Raw genomic sequence first — 16,214 nt, forward strand, 5'->3', positions numbered from 1 at the left:
CGAGGAAAAAGTGTGGATTGGCCAAGAATGACACTCGGGTCACATCGTCAGTCCACAGTTTTCCCAACATGCACTTATGGTATCAACATGTCAACATGGCAGCTCACACTGGAAACAGAACTAACAACAACAACAATAACTAACTTCCCAAACACAGTCTGAAGTTCAAAGACACATGAGGATTCTGGTTTTCTTTGGTCCGTGCTAACGAAACGAAACGTGACGATACTAATAATAATAATAATAATAATAATTATAATAATACAGCGTTTACAAACAGACCAATTAATGAAACCGAGATGATAGACAACACAAGACTTTTCCAAAAATGAAGATCAAACACAGAGTTGTAAAATCATAAAAACTGTCAGGATGAGGGTCAATAGAGATATAAATGAATACATTCATAAAAATCTAAATACATGTACGTGTATAAATAATAAAAAAGACAAGAACGTCACAAGACCGTCTAGTATAATTCTCTAATTCTCTACTATACTGTGACATGTAAACATGGTGGAGATCAGATTGTGTTTGAGTCATTTTTGGAGACTGGATTTGGTCTTAGCTTCGACTGAAGACTGAAGAACTGCGTAAACATTTTTTATTGATTCTAATGATTGTGTCTTGTTTGGGTCAAGCTCCAGAATGATTTCATCTTTTATTTGTGTTTATCATGAACCTTAATAATGTTACAAAGTGCAGTTTTATCCGATATTTACTGTGAGAAGACTTGTACACTGTTACTGAGAGAGTTGGGACACAGCAGAGCAGAATGTTGAACTAAAGTCTGCTTTGGTCTGTGATTTCGTCTTGTGTTTACACAGACTTTTGTGACTGGAAACTGGAAACTCACTCTCCTGCACCAAAGGTCCACAAAGGCACACTGACGCCGATCCACTTCTGCCTCCATCATAACTGTTTGACCATGAATTGGCGTTAGACGGGGACGGGCACCTCTGAGTTTGATAGAAATGTGAGCAGGTTTTTAAACCTTACCTGTTTCACATACCTTTAAAACTCCCAAAACCACATCACTAACAGAGGCAACACTGTTGCTGGAGAAATGTAGCAGAGTTTTAAAAATCAGAGGGCAGAGGCATTACAAAGTGTATGAGAGCACACCAGTAGTTTCCTCAGTGGTTTCAGCTTCATGCTGTTTGCCCTCTAATTAAATAATGACTATGTGAAGAGGAGGGAGGTGTTTCAGGGCTGCTGTGCTGAGCAGTGGCACCCTGCATGGTAAATGTAGTCATCTGTCATTGCGGTGAGCAGATGAAACTCAGGCGCTCTGTGGCTTCACTCTGCCACTGAGGGATTTCACAAAGACTGAGCAGCCAATGAGCTGCATGAGAATTCCTACGAACCCCAGACCTCCCCCCCAAATCCATCCACCGCTCAGAAATAATCACTGCTTTGTGCAGGACTGCAGAATTCAGGGTGAAAACCCGAGAGCCAATTATAGAGAGCGAGTCCAGAGAGCAGCAACTTCAGAGGGACCTTCAAGCTGAAAGACAAGCGCTGCTGCAGGCCTGTGTCCCAGTGGCCCCTCCCACTCTATACATGCTGCTGGGGCTCAGCATTTTCACGAATTTGCACCAAATATGTGCACATGTGGACAACCACAGCACTGTGATGTCATAGCTCCAGAACAAATGACTTCTCTCTGTGTGGTTTGGTGATTTATGAACACTGTGTTATTTCACTGATCATCTGTCAACCGCAGGAGACTCGCTGAATTCAGCACATCGTGTTTGAGCTCCTTCACTTTCCTTTTTTGTTTTTAATTAGGTCACTGCATACTGTCACTGGAGAATCCAGTGAAACGTGGTGAATGACGAGCAGTGCAGTCAGTGTCTGTGGAAACTCTCGGCCTGGAAGGCCTGGACTTTATTAGCCTTGGAGTTCCAGGTCTCCTCCTCCTCAGTAATATGATGCGTCTCATCACAGGGAGTGAGGAGGAGGAATTGTGCAGTTTTCTGGATGAGTAGGATGGTGAGAGGGTGGAGGTGGGGGTTCGATTCCCTGTAGCTGACAGGCTGTTGATCATTGGTTGGAGGTCCAGAGGAAACTTCAGCCCAACACATGATGGTTTGTGACATTTAGAACTTGACGCTTCACAGTTGTGTGGAGTTTAAAGAGGGAAACTCTGGTCATGTGGCTGAGCACAGATCCACATCAAATGTGGAGATTTTACAATATCATTCTTACATTGATATAATGATCAATAACTCATCATGATCATATTATTAGGAACAATAACAACGTGTTAAAAGTAGTTTTAAAACTCCAGATTCTTCCACTCGACCTGTTTATCTTCAACTCTAATTCACTTGTTCATCACATTTATCAGTAACTTTATGAACTGATAAGACAAGCAGCCTCCCGGGAATCAGTGGTGAATTCACTCTGGGTGTCATTTTAGGAATGTTTTACAAAAGTGAAACTCTATCAATTAAAGACATAAAATACATTTTAAATTAAATTTTAAATTTAATTAAAAGCGTCTCTTTCACTATTGTTTTTTGGGTATTTGTGTTGCAGTACCACGAGTGGCCACTGGAAGACTAATGTCTCGCGCTCTCTCCACTTGTTACACACGCGCACGACACCAGTTATGCGACGTTATCTTTGGGTCGAGGATCAAATGCATTTGACTTCTGCTGTGATTCATTTAGAAATGGATTTCAGAGAAACAAGCGACCAGGTGTTCTGATGTCGGTGAGTCAACAACAGGTGAGCGAGTCTAATGAGGGACAGGTGAACGAGCTAAGGTTAGCTTAGCAGGCTAGTTCTCCTGTAGCTTTGACAGACTGGCTGTTGTTGTTGTTGTTGTTGTTGTTGTTGTTGTTGTTGATTAGCATGGAAGGTCCAATACTTATTGGAGGTGTTTGTGAAATAATGTTGAATGTATGGTGACGAGTTTAAATTGCTGTAGCTCAGTATTTCTGCAGCTGCTCTGCTAATTGATACTTGATTAGTTGTTTATTGAGTAGAGATTTTCTGATTGGGTGGATAATTATCATGCTGCCTGTGCCTGTTAATATACTTGAGTTTAATCTGTGGAGATTGAGACTATTTATTATTGTTGCTCGCGCTGTGAAAAAGTCCATTCTCTTGCATATTTAACGTTGAAACGTGACAACGTGTTAGTGTTGCTGTATACTTATATAATATAATTTAATAATTTCAGTCAGTCAATGTTTATGTGTACAGTGCAAACTGAGTCATTTTAAACATTCATTTACTTGATTTATTTTAGTTACTTGTATCTCTGTGTTCTTTCTTGAAGTACTTGAAATATTTGATTTGTTTTCATTTGTTAGAAGTCTGTTGTGCCCTTTGTGTGAATACATTTGAAAGTGTCCACACTCACATCTACAGCTTTTATAGCTTCTGGAGTAAAATACTTTTTTAGTGAGTCACCATGAACTGACTATGCACTTTTAATTTCGTCATTGTGTGTTTGCGGGTGATTGTCAGCGGGGATGTAGCTCAGTGGTAGAGCGCATGCTTTGCATGTATGAGGCCCCGGGTTCAATCCCCGGCATCTCCACAGTTGTGTGTTTTGTTCTGTAGAATGTATGCAAGAAAACATGTGAAGAAAATAAGATGATCAGAATAGACTGAAAACACTAGTACTCCCTCAACTTCAGGTTTCATACTCAATTCATCTGTCAATATTCTCAATTATTTGACTACTTGTTTGGTATGGACAAAACATGACTTATGTATAAATAAATAAATACAGAAATAAATAAATGTATATATAAATAAATGTATACATAAACAAATAAATAAATATATAAATAAATACAGGGATTAATAAGTAAATGCATAAATAAATGTATGCATTATTTTTGTGAAAAAACATCTGATGGTATAAGAATTTAAGATGAATTTTAGAAATAACTTGTTATTTTTGTGAAAAAACATCTGATGGTATAAGAATTTAAGATGAGTTTTAGTAATAACTTGTTATTTTTGTGATAGAACATCTGATGGTATCAGAATTTAAGATGAATTTTAGACATAACTTGTTATTTTTGTGAAAAAACATCTGATGGTATAAGAATTTAAGATGAATTTTAGACATAACTTGTTATTTTTGTGAAAAAAACATCTGATGGTATAAGAATTTAAGATGAATTTTAGAAATAACTTGTTATTTTTGTGATTTTGTGATTGAGATTTCTGCCGACAACGAGATCTTTATTCAAAGTTTAGGAATTCATAAGCACAGTCTAAAGGATCATTTGGAATTTTCTTACACTCTAAATGAACCAAATTCACTCTTTTAAAAATTCACCTAATAATCAGATAGGGCTGCACAATTCTGGAAAAAATGTGAATCACATTTTTTTTGCTTAGAATTGAGATCAAGATTCTGTGCCACCATTTTTTTCACAAATCGAAATGATTGTTGCTCTCATGAACAAAAGATTAGAAACATTCAAGTAAAGTGCCAAAGTGTGTGATTTCTTTAGGCCCAGCATAATGGGCTTATTGTGTTATTACTTTACCGAACGGAGTGGGAGTGAAGCACTATTTTTGGTGGCTCTGTCTGTGTCACTTGCTTGCAATATGAGGCTTTTTTGGGAGTCAGACACTCTACTGTTGCCCCACAGAGTCTGTTACACATGTTGGCTGACAGAATGGGGGGCAGTTTGCCATCTCTGATTGCCTATGTTTTAGCATGAAAAGCACAAGTGTTACTGGTCAAATTAATGATGGCTCAGTTCATGAGATGAGATTCAACTTTATTGTCATTACTCAAATACAAGTTTTGGGTAACGAAATGAGGTTTGCATCTCACCAGAAGTGCAACATGCAAATTAGAGTTGTGTTAGAGAGAGTGTCTCAGTGAACCAGCATGATCCTCATGATACATATTGATCCTCATATGTTTGCAGTTGCACCATTTTGCACACTTTGGTTTGTGTGCAATAGTTGTTTTGCAAAAGACAGTTACGAAGGTATAAGTTTTATTGTGTGTTTCTTCACATTGCATCGCAGTAGACCTTTTAAATTAAAACTACAATGCATTTTATTCCTGTACTGTATGGATGATAGAACTACAGTATTTCATATGTATCTGTGAACATCTCTGGTGTGTGTGTGTGTGTGTGTGTGTGTGTGTGTGTGTGTGTGTGTGTGTGTGTGTGTGTGTGTGTGTGTGTGTGTGTGTGTGGATCAAGTGAGTAGAAGCAAGTGAGTAGAAGCTCTTTCTGTCATAGACTGCCATCCAGTTATTTTTGTAACCAGCAATATCGCCCTCTGGTGGCTATTCAATAAAGTGTTGGAACTTTCCGGTTAGACTGCATTCACTTTTTATAAATGGTTTATTGTTGAGTCAACTGAGAGCCTTCACTTCCTCCAGCTCACTGTTCTATCACATGTAAGCTTCTTGTTGTCACATTTCATGCCTATGAAAGTATGGGGATGTAGCTCAGTGGTAGAGCGCATGCTTTGCATGTATGAGGCCCCGGGTTCAATCCCCGGCATCTCCACACGGGTGTATTTTTTGGGTGGAAGATTCTAGGTACAAATCCAGCCATTGATTAATTCTGTTGATTCGTTTCGAGATCAATGTGGTTAAGGCGGTGGTTAACGCAATGAACTAGAAATCCATTGGGGTCTCCCTGCACATGTTCGAATCCTGCCGATAACAAGAAAATCTTTTGATTATGGAATTCAGAATACTTTTATTACCTGGAGGAAATTGGGTACGAGACAGGAATTATCAATATGATAATAAATGAACTGGATGTATCTAAGAATGGGAGTTGTAATGTCTTATGGCCACAGGTGTATGCGTCATGAGGCGAATAAAGGTTATTGTCCAGTATTGTCCTTAAGTTGGGAGGCAATGTCGGAGTGACGAGGAGGGGGAGGGAGAGAGAGTGGAGTAGCTGGGGGTCACAGGCCGACTACAGCTAAGCCTGTGGGAGGGAGAGCAGTCACTGCAGTGTCAAATCTGTTGAAGAACAAATTCAGCTTGTTTGCCCTGTCCTCTCCACCCTCAGCTCCCTTGCTGTTGGATGACCTGAAACCAGTGATGGTCTTCATACCACTTCAAACCTCTTGTTGTTTTGTTTTCCTGGAGTTTCCACTTCAGCTCCCTCCTCTAATTGTCCTTGGCCTCCCTGATCTTGACCCTCAATAGTCCCTGTGTCGTTCGCACCTCCTCCCTGTTGCCAGCTCTGAAGGCCCTCTTCTTGTCATTGAGGAGGGCTTTTATGTCCTTAGTTTACCTTGTTATTTGGGTAACAATGGACAGTCTGAACTAGAACAATGGAATCAGTGCAGAAGAGTGCCTGCCAGTCTATCACCTCAAAGTAGCCCTGCAGTGTCTCCAGTGCCTCCTCCGACTATCTCCTCACAGTCCTTGTCACTAGAGGCACAGAGCAGAGGGTGATACCGAACCAGGTTGTGATCTGACCTGCCCAGTAATCCCGCTGACTTCGGGCCAGCACCGTCAGCTCATCCATCTTATTCGCCAGTGACCGTACGTTCCCCATTATGAGAGACGGAAGACAGGGCTTATACCTCCTCCTCGCCATAAGCCTCTGCTGTTTCACCTCCTCTCTCTTCTTCCTCCTCTTCTGCCCTGTGGGAGTTGCAACAGAAGTACTTGCCCTGCATTCAGGATCCTGGTGTACAGTTGTACACAAGCACAGGATCCAAGTTGGAGAAGGGCGATGCGCTTGACATCCTGTGATGTGGCAGGGGGGTCCTCCTCTTTCATAAGCACCAAAGCAGTTTCATTCCAGGCAAGTTTAAACTCTAAACATTTTGAATATTGTACTCAAAATACACAGCATGTTAAGGAATGCTGTGATTACGTTGTGATTAAGTTGTGTATTAAGTATTAAAATCTGTATTTATTATTACTCTAAGGTCCCTGTTGCAATTTATTTTTGAATGTTATATCTCCCTTGTAAGTTGCTTTTGATAACAACGTCTGCTAAATGACTTAACATTCTTTTTTATTGTTGTCACCAATACTTTTGTCTTGTCAGGGTGGAGATGTAATGCTCTGCATACACAAATGTATGTAAAGGCTTGACGAGGTGTCCACATGGAACACAAATCGGGCTCAGCAGGCTCTGAATATGAGGATTTATGATGTTTGTCTGATGTCCAGTGTGAATGTCCTCAGCCTCAGAGTCACACTTCCACCAGAGTTTACACCCCTGGGGAAACCTACCGGTAAGATTCAATTCAATTCAATTCAATTCAATTTTATTTGTATAGCGCCAAATCATAACATACATGATCTCAAGGCACTGTACATAGACAACATCATGTAGAGCAGAGAACCCCAACAGTTCACACAATGAGCAAGATTGTCATGGGAACAAAAGAAGAGATGCTGGACAATATTCTATTAATGACCAAACTGCCAGGTTATGATGGTTACACCTCTTATTCTAATTCAATCTTGTTTTTCCTGGTGACTTCTTATGGCAGGTGAGCTTATTGCGGTGGAGCACTTGCTGGCCCAGTCCAATAGAGGAGATCTGCCAGGGCTGCTGGAGGGAGTTCAGGAGGATGAGTCTCCTGATGTGACAATACTTCACTCATATTCTTTTCCAGTCTTCTTCTCAGGTAATGATGTGATAGCCCTTTGATGTAAATCTAATTCGCAGAGGGAAGTTCCTTTCTGTTATATGGGCACAACAAAGTTCACCTCATTGTACCCCTCTCACTCAATCCTTACTAATAATTCCTTTAGGAACCTAGAGTTGAAAGTGAAGGTGCATCTTGCAGTCCTGTCACTTTAGTAAAGTGGCTAATGTCGGACCATTACAAATACTTGTTCCTTTACTGTTTCTCTTAAATTAGCTATATGAGTTGTTTTTGTTTTCATTTCATGTGACAGGATAGTCGCTGTGACCCCAGGGGCATTCCCGGATGGGAGGCAGTTGATGCCTTGGCAGGGGACCTTGTCAGCCTCAAGCGGACGATAACTGCTCTGAAATAAATATTGAAATATCAGAAATACTGAGGTTGTACTCCTGTCTGGATCCCATTGACAAGTCCCCAATGTACTCACTGCAAAGTAACAAGACGACCTTTCCAGTGGCTGGTGTGAATACACCCATAGTGTATGTAGTTAGGACTCAATGGATCCGGGTTAATGGAGAACTCAGTGAGTTGCATTGCATTAGATTGCTCAGATATACTTATAGATATACTTATAGAGATCAGTTGAAGCTCAGCTTGTCTCTATAAGATGTCTCCATAAGACAGAATAGGTTTTTTTCCACTGGTGAGTGAAACTGTGATTGGATAAATGACACTTCCAGGGAAGGCCAGCATGTCTGGGAGTCGACTGAACAGTGGGCAGGTGCAAATGTTGGGCTAATGATAGGAGGAACTGTGTGAAAGGCGGAACCACTTTAAGATTGACAGTGTTGAAGAAATAAACACAACACCGGAGCCTTATCTGTCTCAGTACCATGCACATTTTGGGAGTAAAGTCTAGGAACAATATATATCCCATTTCCATTTGTACACATTATACACTGTAAATAAAAACACTATTATAGTATTTCTTTGTTTCAGTTTTACACAATTATTGCATTTTCCTGTTCCAATTGTTTATTTGTCAAATTCATTTTTATGAATGGACAATAAGTTCAGTTATTAACAACAACATATATGTTCATGGTGTCATGTTTGCTGCAGCGTAGTGCTTCTGTTCTCAGTGTCATTTGTTTTTTTCTTCTGCACCATAAACCACTGTTTCTTGTTTTAATTGTCAAGTGTTTTTCCCTCTTGTCCCTCTCTTAATTTCCCTGTCCTGAAGTGAGCTTATACATTGGTACTAATCCTTTACAATGGCAGTGTAGTGCTGTGAGAGGCAGAGGGAAAAAGCTGAGTAATCTGTTGTGTTGTGCTGCATGGAGTGCAGTGTTTACATCCTCTGATACCCAGTAATTACTACATCAGGCCTCATTTGTCTGGGGGCACTGCTGGAAATGGAACAGATGAAAGACTTCACTTCAAGAGGATCTGTGTGTGTGTGTGCGTCTGTGTGTGTGTGTGTGTGTGTGCGCGCGCGTTTCTCCACAGAACATTTTTGCCCATTAACACTAATGCTGATTCTCATCCAGTCTAATCTCTGAGCTAAATAAGAAAAGTGGCCGTAGCAAAACTGCGTCTAATCAACCCCTTTCTCCCGTTATGTTGCAAACCATCACACTGCTGTGTGTCTACTATGAGAGTGAAGAGTGAAAATGACTGAATGAACACAAATCAAGCAAAAATACATCTACTTTGGTAACTGTTCACTCCCTGCGCCGAAGTCCATAGAGAAAAGCAGCGATTTTAGTTCACAGCACACAGGAGTTGTTGATCCACTGCTGCCTCCATCTGTAAGTTCAAATGTATTATTTTGTGTCTTCAGTGTTTGAAATCATTCATATTTAACTCAGTGACAGCTTCTGTGTTCCTGTCAAGTTTTTTCAATGGACTTTTGTGTGGTCTACAAACTCAACTTTCCAGTCAGGAAAGGCTGCAATAAACATCGCCACAGTCTGCAGCCTCCAAAGCTGAATCAGCGCCTTTGTGAAACACATTAAAACCAACATGAATGCATCAGTTGCAGAGCTGCTGTATTAGACTGCATTAATGTTCTGTGTACAGGTGCAGCAAAAGCAAACTTAACATCATAACGTTTTCAGTACCAGGTACAGGTTGAACACCTGTGGACCTTTTGTTCTTCCTCTTTAATTCCTAGGTTTGCTGTTGCTGGAGGTTCAAGTGTGTAATGAGGAAGTCATTATACCTGAAGTCTCTCTATTTTACATTTATTTGAACATTTTCAGCCTTGTTCTGCTTTGAGTGTTGGTCTGCTCATTGTGTGACTTGTTGAGGCTCATTGCCAAGTGGTCACTTGGCTGAAAACAAAAATCTAAATGTTTGCAGTATTATAAAGAAATATGCAGCTTGAGTGGGAGGCTACTTGTCACGTTATAACAAGATGTTTTTCTTGCAAGACGATACTTTTCTCATGTGATGAGATACTTTTCTTGCTATGATAAGATCATTTTCTGGTTAGGACAGTCTAGTTATAACATGATCTGTTTCTCGTCATGACAATAAATGAATGTTTACTTTATTGACGGCTTTATTGATTCATTCATTGAGAAACACATTTGATATTTTGTACATTGATGAACATCAGTGTGTAAACATGCCAGGACTGTTGATGTACAAATATAAGACAAACATCAGGTCCTCTCTGTGTCCCAGTGAACACACAGATGACAATACAAATATCAGATATTCATTTTTTTGTGTGTTGTTTTGATTTGAATTTTGTTCTTTTCCTTGCACTTTTGCTGAGCTTGACCCTGACGTGAGACTATAGGTGTGACACCAGGATTGTTTTTAAATAAAGAGTCATTCGTTCCCAATTTTCCTTCTACATTTACATTTAAAAGTTCCTGCACATGGACCATTTTGAACTAAATAAAGTTTTTAATTTTCTTGAAATAATTAAGTCTCTGTGCTGGGGTTTTATTCCCCCAGATGACATTATCAGCCCCTTTCCACTTATTGCCTCTCACCACATATTAGCCCCGACTGTTTCCTTATTATCTGGTCTAGTGTTGCCCCTGGAGCAATGGCTGGAACATTCATCATTCTTTCTTCTGTCTCCGCTGTCTCAGCTGTCCAGGTGACATCAGCTGCTATCATTACAGCAGCACAGCATTAGTAGGAAGGCTTGCAGAAATATGGACAGAGTATTATGTAACAATGAGCCATGACAAGCCTTTAGAAAAGCAGAGCGGCTCCAAGTGACAGTTGCCAAGCAAAAAATATGAAACGCAAAATCTGCAAAATGTATTCTCAGGGAACTACAAACAACAAGCTTACAACACAATATATTGTAAGTGAGTGCTAAATGATTTAGATACGACACAAAATGTATTCTGAATAATACAAAATATATTGTAATACTAAGAGTAATATACTGCAGAGTAAAATATTGTGTAATAACAGTTGAATATATTATAATACTAATATCAATAATTCAAAAATATATATAAACAAATATGATAAATACAATAATATTTCAATACAACAAGTTTATTGTGAGGAAGTGCAAAAAAGAAAAAAGAAAATGTTTTTTGAGACAGCACAAATGAATAGTAAAATATCGTTAGAGAAAGCAAAATTCACCGGAAGTGCAAACTTCGTTGTCAGGACACAATAAGTGTGTTGTTGTTGTTGTTGTTGTGTATGTACACTGTACAGTGAAAAGCGTTTGTGTTGAGAGGTATAGGACTTGCAGGTGGGGGTGGGGTACTCTGTGGAAAGGGGCGTGGCTAACATGGCAACATCACAAGCTCGCGCAGTTTCCCACCATGATGAGAATCCATCTCTGTCTGTGGATCCTCTGAACGTCAGCCCGGCTGCCTCGTCCTCTCACCTCAGTCCGGACTGGATCTGATCTCTGTCTCCATGACGGGATGAAATCCACGTAGCGATACAGGAGCATCTCCTCCTCCTCCTCCTGCTCCTCCTCCTCCTGCTCCTGCTCGTCTTTTCTTCTCCGGCAGCGGAGCTCAGCTCTGTCTCTCCTCCTCCTCCTCCTCCTCCTGCTCCCGGCGGAGACATGAGGAACCCAGCGGCCGGTGTAGCGCTGACATTCTGGCTGCTTGTAGAGGTGAGACATGCCCGTCACCAGCGCACAGGCGCATCTGAGTGAGATGATGCTGACAGTGAGACGCTTTGTCGGGGTTTATCGTTGCGATTCGTGCCGGTCCGCGTTGCTTCACCAAACTCCATTCAAAACTAACACAATTCGATCATTGCTCCATTATCATCAGCACTCATCACATCCTGCAGGACACACATGGACATTCAGAACATCTTTGACATCTTGTGTTCACTTCGGCGTGCACGTGACCCGCTAACAGACACTGTGCATGAGGGAAAATTCACTTTTGCATCGCTGGCTGCTGCTGCTGCTGCTGCTGCATGTATGTTAGAGCATGAGGACAAAAACTGAGAAATATGAAAAGAGGTCACGGTGATGATGTGTGTGTGTGTCGGTGAGAGACGTGAAGATTCAGTTTGACCTGATAAAAGCTGATTTTCATTGTTAGGTTGTTTGGTGAGTGATAAGTAAACCAGCAGAGTTCCAGTACCTGGGATTCTGTCATCCTTTGTCTTTGTACCCGTGCAGTCAGCAGCATTCACTAGGTTACTGGGCCTGTAGTACACACACACACACACACACACACACACACACACACACACACACACACACATACCATCAGCTGTACATACAGTTAAACAGTCTCGACCTCATTTTCATTCATTTTAGTACAAATTATTTATATAATAATTTCATTTTTTTCAGCCACATTATTATGAGTAAAATATTCTTTACACATCATGTGAGACAATGTGAGACAGAATATTATGACAATTTTGTGTCACAATACAAAATAACTTTTTTCACAATATTATTAAGTCAAATATTCTTTATTGTGAGGAAGCAGCAAAATGTGATGAAACACATTTTATTGTAAGACACAGCAGAATGAATCCAAGGAAACCTAAAATATATCATAACAACACAGTATTGTACTGATTTTTTTTATAGCAAATCACAATATGTGTGCAGTAAAGTGCAAAAAAAAGCAAAAATGCTACATTTATTGAGATAAAATGCAAAATGTATCGTGAGATTCAAGTCAAAACACAATTTATTAAAGCTTACATTTATTGCAAATAATGGCTAAACATGGTTTGGGCAATAATGAGACAATATGAGAATATCCTGACCAAATAATCACAACAGTAATACTTGTTATTTATGTATACAGTGTCTTTCACTGAGCAACACATGGCTGACTGGAAAGGGAAATTGGCTTGTAATTGAAGGGTTGCCGGTTCGAATGCCAACAGGTCAAGTATTGGGGTACACTCGAGCAAGTTACCCAATCAACATGGACGGGTTAATTGGACACTCTCTAAACTGACCCCAGCCATTAGAGGGCACATCCAGTGTACTCCTAGTGCCAGTCCCATGCCACGATAAAAAGACAATTTAACAACATTTAGAAAATTTAGGCGGAAGTGATTCAGTGTTGTTTTAAAAAAACAAACAAAACACCCAGCACAGCATAGTAGCCAAAGCATTTTTGTTGGCTCCTCTGGGAACAATCACACATCTGTATTCACCTTTCACAGGGAAGGAAGTACAAAGATAAAATGATGTCATTTCATTATCTAAAAACTAAAAATATGAACGCAAAAACACACAGAAATATGCTTGAAATGATTAAAATGGCATCTCAGAGAAATCATCACCAAACCTTACATTCATTTTTTTAATTTCACATTAGATACTTTTTAATAAACATATTAAAGTAAAAAACAAGAATTTTGAATAAGATCATTGATCATGAGGTCCTGGAATGACTGAGCACATGCACACTCACCCTTTAAGTACTTCAATGAGTGAGTTGTCTTTCAACTTGAAGGTTGTGGATTCAATTCCTGGCTCTGCAAGTCTACATGCTGATGTGCCCTTGAGCAAGACACTTAACCACACGTTGCTCCTGTGCTGGCAGTGTGTGAGTGGGTATGAAACATTGATGTGCTGTATGAATGCATGAGTGAATGCATGTGAAAATAATCTTTGAGTCATCATCAAGACTAGAAAAGCTCTATTTTAATATTTAAATCAATAATACTGTAAATCACTAGGACTGTATGCTGGAGCATATTCACTTTTTTGTCCCAATTCTATTTTGTGACCACTGAACACCTTTCATCAGCTTGTCCTACATGTCCTCCTGACCTTTTAAGACACTTGTCCTCCTCAGTCCTGCTTCATGTCCTGCTTCCTCCTGGTGATTTAAGGAGGAACAATGAGCTCTAAAGTAATGTTATGGGTCTGTGATGGTAACACAATGTGGTCACTGTGCCCTCTCCTCCTGAGTCCAGTATCACTAACATCCACGTCTCTCCATTTATTATTAACTCTCATCATCATTATTTTATTTCAGCAGGATAAGTGAGTCACCTCCAGTTTGAATGTGAGGGAAATGCCTCCCTGAGACCTTGTGCTAGTTTCTGTGTTCACTTTGATAAGAGCTTCTTCCCACCTGTACATCTGAAGGTCAAGTGTTGTTGTTTGGCCTCTGCAGCACTCAAACACATGATGCTGATTTTTACAGGTTTCAAATCTGGTTTATTCTCTTTTTGTCATGTTGTGTAAGCACAGATTTTGAATGGGTATTGCAGGGGCCACACGTTAGCACTCTTGCCTTTGCAGCAAGAAGACCTGGGTTCTTGCTAAATTCAATTAACATCCCTAAAGCTGTAGTTTGTAACTTTTGGGTGTTTAAATCATTGTAGGTTTGTCGAAAAGTTAAATTCAATTCATTTGTATAGCGTCGAATCACAACATCCATTATCTCATGGCACCGTTCATAGACAACACTGTAGAGAGCAGAGAAACAGAAGAAGAAAGACTCAAAGATGTGCGGCCATCTGCCTCGACCGGTTGGGGGGCAGAGGAGAGGTGGAGGATAGAAAGGAGGAGGATGAGGTAGAGACAGAAGAAAGAGACCAGATATTTTCACCAAATGACTAATGAGAAACTAATCAACTCATTAATTGATTATGAAAATTCACCAGTGAGGTGAAAACGTATTGCTAATGCTAATTGTGATGTGTAAGAATATTGTCCTGGTGTGCTTGATTTTTATATGAATGAGTGAGTTTAATTCTGTGAGCACATCAAGAACCACACGTATATGGGATATTTTAATCATTTAAAGAAGAAGTGAGTCCAATTAATGGCTGATTACTATAGTAAAGCTTCTCATGTAGAGTGGAAGCTGAGGTTGATGTCAGAGAACAGACCATAATAGTCATAATGTGGATGTATGTTGGGTGTTTGAATAAACCTGAATCACACAGGTCTGTTGTTGCTTGTCAGACTCTCAGCTCTAAACCCGTCTTGTTTTAGTTGTTGACATCAGCGTGACTGTGCCGCGAGCTGAAGGGCGGCAGCAGCAGCAGCAGCAGCAGCAGCAGCAGCAGCAGCAGCAGCAGCAGCTTAGTTATTTAGTCTGACGCATGGAAATAAAAGGGATACATACATAGTGTACTCACACACACACACACACACACACTGGGTGTGACTGCATTATCTTCCAGTGAAGTTCCATCGTATATGAAATGGCTAATGGCTAATGGCTACACTGTACTGTATGTAATGTGTCCCAACAGGATTCATGTAAACAGGAAGAATAAAGTCAGAGGGGAGCGCTCTGCTGTGTGTTTCTCATGTTTCTTTCATTGCTCTGCAGCTGATGTGGTAAATATTGTGACTGTGGTGGCCAGTGATCTGTAATCGGTCTCCAAACCCAGTTACAAACAAATATTCGTCTAAGCGACCATGAAACTGTCATTGTCATTGTCATTTTATATCCTGTACAAATAAACTGAACTATGGACACAAACTGAAGCTCATGTATCAACAACGTGACTCCAGACGGCTAAAGTGTAAATACAATGGTACTGATCTCACTCCAATTTTTGATCAGTAGCCAAGTGTACATGGACACAAGTATTGGCATGAAAATGTGTTATGTAAACATGTCAGCTGAAAACTCTAATCTGAGAGAGGATTGGTATATGACCAGCGTCAGTCATCGTGTTCATATAAACAGTTGATCATGACTTCCAGGAAGTCACATGGAAGAGGAAGAAAGTGAGACGGATAGCGTTCAACGAGGGGACGAGCAAACACAAGCAGCTTTTTGTCACATTTTGGACGACATACTAAAAGTATGACTTTTTTGTCACATTTTGGACGACATATAATCCGTTGACTTTTTTTGACATTTTGGACGACATGCAAAGTGAGCTTTGACATTTTTGGGCGGACATACTATACTATGACTTTTTGACATTTGGGCGACATACTAAAAAGTATGACTTTTGACATTTTGAGACTGACATACTAAAGTATGACATTTTTTTCACATTTTGGACGACATACTAAACTATGACTTTTTTCTCGCATTTTGGACAACATACTAAACTATGACATTTTTGTCACATTTTGGACGACATACTAAACTATGACATTTTTTTGACATTTTGGACGACATACTAAACTATGACTTTTTTCTCGCATTTTGGACAACATACTAAACTATGACATTTTT

The 16,214-nt window shown here is 39.9% G+C and overlaps 2 non-coding genes across 2 annotated transcripts; both read left to right on the forward strand.

Annotated features, from left to right (window-relative positions):
• The first annotated feature begins 3,484 nt into the window (after window positions 1-3,484).
• Window positions 3,485-3,556, forward strand: trnaa-ugc. The gene has a single exon. It is a non-coding gene; the product is annotated as a tRNA-Ala (tRNA).
• A 1,882-nt stretch (window positions 3,557-5,438) lies between these two features.
• trnaa-ugc lies at window positions 5,439-5,510 on the forward strand. Its single transcript has one exon. It is a non-coding gene; the product is annotated as a tRNA-Ala (tRNA).
• Window positions 5,511-16,214: the final 10,704 nt, after the last annotated feature.

Source organism: Solea senegalensis, linkage group LG1 (genome assembly GCF_019176455.1).
Source record: "Solea senegalensis isolate Sse05_10M linkage group LG1, IFAPA_SoseM_1, whole genome shotgun sequence".
In the NCBI taxonomy this organism is placed as follows: Eukaryota; Metazoa; Chordata; class Actinopteri; order Pleuronectiformes; family Soleidae; genus Solea; species Solea senegalensis.